Below are 3,960 nucleotides of genomic sequence, written 5' to 3'. Positions count from 1 at the left end.
TCCCCTGGCTACAGCTGCAGCCGCAGCAGCTGACCCGGATGCAGAGAGCTGCCCCGGCGGAAGTGGTAGTATCCGGACCTTCTTCAGGCGAAGGCGTGGCGTCTTCTCTAAGCAGAGCAGGCCTTGCCCCCACCCCCTCGGCCGTCGCGGACGAACGCCTGCGCAGGCGTCCGCCGCCGGGAGCCCTGTATTCCAGCAGATCTGGCGGCGCTTGCTCGCGTGATGGCGATACTGGGTGCTCGGGTCTCAGAGAGCCTTTTTTACACTCTTTATTTTGGCTTTATTGATCATTACAATACATTTGTAGCATAAAATGGAGAAAAATAGGGGAGGAAAAGTACTCGAGGCCTCATATTGGGGAACTAAACTTCAGAAAAACCCTTGGCAAAATTCTCGAGGCTGAATAAAACAGTGTTGCCCCGAACACAGGGAGCGATCAGATTAGTGTTTTGGATTAACAGTTAGTTGTGGACCATGCTCTAGTAAGATAAAACAAAAATATTAGACACATTTTATTATTAGAGTCAACAGCCATACAATTACTTGTAAAATTACTATAAAGTTTTCCAAACGCTTACTCTAAATTTCTGCACCTGTCTCACCGTGGATTGGTAACAATCAGTTCTCTGAAGGGCCCAGCTCTCTATAGCTTCAAGGAACTAAAATTATTTGGGGAATATAATAATCTCTCTCAAGAAATTTCATCCAGTAAATCCCTACAAAGGCTCAACGGTCAACTACTGGGCAGTATATTTGTGAATGGGGGGAGGGTGGTTGAGGGGAACAGAAAGCTCAAAAATTTGAATCATTGACCCAAAATGCAGCTCCCGGGTTTACACTGTTTTGGCAACATTTACTGACCGTTGGCAGGTGGTTAAACTCTCTGTGTCCCATCTATAAAAATAAGGAAAAAACAACTTCATAGGATTTTTGTAAGATAAAGTCATATTTATTAGAATAGCGCTTGACATACTGTAATCATATATGTTAGGTATTATTCCCCCTAAATAGCTGGCAGAGAAAACAAAACTTACCAACTGGTACACAGAGCTTTAAACAACGTCTTGGATCATGCTTATGTATGTGATTCCATCTTCAGTTACAGATTTTTCGTAGTTCCATAGTTTGCTTATTTCAGTCCCGCAATGAGTAGCATTCCTCACAGGGTGGCAGCAAATCATTTGAAATCATATACAGTTATGTGATTTGGTTGTTGTTGTTTTGTTTTGCAATCTTCAGTTTCTATTTCATTTCAGTAACTTCACTGTTTAATAAGCTCGGTTAGTGTTTCCTTTAGTTTTGAAGAATCCATTCTACGAGTTATCTTTTTATCCCCATCTCATGAATTATCCATACTTATTGCTGAAACATTAGAAACTATAAATAAGGCAAAAAAGATAGTCACTGCTAATACCTTTATGCATATCCTTTCAGATTTTTGTATACATATACCTATATAAATAGCACATACATGTTTTTATAAAAAATGAGATAATGTACCTAATAGTTTATAAATTTTTTTTCATTTAAAAATATATCCTGAACTCCTCTTCAGGTTGGTAAGTATATTTCAACACCATCGTTTCTATTTTGGGTAATTTACATATTAACAATTCCTTATTGAACATTTAGGTTACTCCAATTTTTTTTTGATAATGAAAAACCACACTTCACAGAATGTACAAAAACATCAAAAACATAAGACTAACTGATTGTCAAACAAGATACTAGTTATATTTTCAAATAATACGCTCAGTATATTTTCCTTCAACTTTTAGGTGACATACCTTTAAGCAATGGATCCAACTGTTAGCCTGAAAAAAGTATAATTAAGACACAGTTTTCCTTGTGTTTGCAGATTTTTTTGGACAATCTTTAGTATATTTTTACAATCACTTGTTGTCTAGTATGGGTGTCCTTGAATAGGTATTTAGAATATTTAGAATCTTAAAAATTGAGGGGTGCCTGGTGGCTCAGTCGGTTGACCATCCAACTTCGGCTCAATTCATGATCTCACGGTTCATGAATTCAAGCCCCGCATCAGGCTCTGTGCTGACAGCTCAGAGCCTGGAGCCTGCTTCAGATTCTGTGTCTCCCTCTCTCTCTGCTCCTCCCCTGCTCACACTCTGTCTCTCTCTCAAAAATAAATAAAGATAAAATTTTTTAAAAAAAGAATTGGAAAGTAATTCAGAAGAAAAAAGTGTGGCTTCCAGACCCGAAGTAAAAGATACCATTTGGAAAGTGATACATTTGGTCAGAACCACCATCAGCCATTTCCTTGTGGTTTTCAGCTTTGGTGTTATGTTTAAATAGGCTCTCCTGGGCACCTGGGTGGCTGAGTCAGTTAAGCCTCTGACTCAGTTTCAGTTCAGGTCATGGTCTCTTGGTTTGCGAGTTCAAGCCCCGCATTGGGCTCCGCGCTGGCAGTGCAGAGCCTGCTTGGGATTCTCTCTCTCTCTCCTCTCTCTCTGCCCCTCCCCGGCTTGTGTGCTCTGTCTCTCTCTCTCTCTCTCAAAAATAAAAAATAAAAATAAAAATAAAAAATTGGCCCTCCTCACCCTAAAATTATACAAGTAGTTAATAATTGTTTATAGTTTCGGGGCACCTGGGTGGCGCAGTCGGTTAAGCATCCGACTTCAGCCAGGTCACAATCTCGCAGTCCGTGAGTTCGAGCCCCGCGTCAGGCTCTGGGCTGATGGCTCAGAGCCTGGAGCCTGTTTCCGATGCTGTGTCTCCCTCTCTCTCTGCCCCTCCCCCGTTCATGCTCTGTCTCTGTGTCCCAAAAATAAATAAACGTTGAAAAAAAAATTTTTTTTAAATAATTGTTTATAGTTTCATCTTTTTAAAAAATACAAACATTAAATTCAATAGGAATTTTGTAATATATGCTTATGATATGAGGTAGGGAATCTGATTTTTCCCACACTGACAAACTAGTTCACTTAACATCATTTATTGAATAATCTGTTAATTCCTGAACTTGACTAGGACTCATTCAAATGAAAGTTTACCTTCAAAGATGTCATCTTAGGTTACCCACTTCATTCAAGTGTCCATTCACAAACCTTTCGCCAGACCTTTGTATACATTCACAAACTGTCACTGAACAAACTTTCATTGAACAATATTATGAGTCAATACTGTCGGTCCCTAAGGGTACAGGTAATAAAGACACAGTGTCTGCCTTCAAGGAGCTCAGAGACTAGTCAGGGAGAGGGGCAAAGGAACCCAGTAAAACAACTTGGTGGATTGAGGTGATGTTGGTACTTCCAAAGGACAGCTAAATAGAAGGGAACTAAACAGATGGCCGGAGAGGAGTAGGAGGTGGGGTCAGTAAAGGAAGACTTTGGGAAGGAGGTGATCTCGAGCTTAGTAGTAAAAGGAGAATCTTCTGAGCAGAGGTAATGGCATGTGCAAATGCACGGAGGCTTCTAGGAACCGCACATCGTTCCTCACGACTGGAGCCCAAGCTGTGGGAGGATGAGTGGGTGTGAAAGGCCAGTAACAAAAATAAGCCATCAAAGGCCAGATGAAAGGGGAGGTTTTTTTGATGCTAAGTATTTGTTCAGAGCCAATATAATGAGCAACGTGGAAAAGCAATCAATTATTACTTTATAACTGAACTCCAAAAGAAGAGATTGAAACATGTCCCTCGCAATGACAGCGTTATTAAGTTCAGAGAGAACCACTTTGAAAGCGGCAATATTCATTTGAAAATATACTTCAGTACGTGTGTTAAGATCATTCATGTTACTTTGTCATACTTCATCTATCAAAACAAAAGCACTTAGCCAAAATAGGCTTGCAGAGTGCTGAGTCTATACCTGCTTCTCGCCCTCACTGCAACCTGGGATCAGAGAGGTAGGATGTGAGATGACGAAGAAGACATTTCAGACAATGCTAGGAAAATGCTTGTGTGAATTCAAATTTTAGAAGGCAGAATGTACATTAAACAAAACT

The sequence above is a fragment of the Felis catus genome, chromosome B3 (genome assembly GCF_018350175.1).
Source record: "Felis catus isolate Fca126 chromosome B3, F.catus_Fca126_mat1.0, whole genome shotgun sequence".
NCBI lineage: Eukaryota > Metazoa > Chordata > Mammalia > Carnivora > Felidae > Felis > Felis catus.
The sequence above is the reverse complement of the archived record's forward strand: the minus strand, read 5'-3'. Positions refer to the sequence as shown.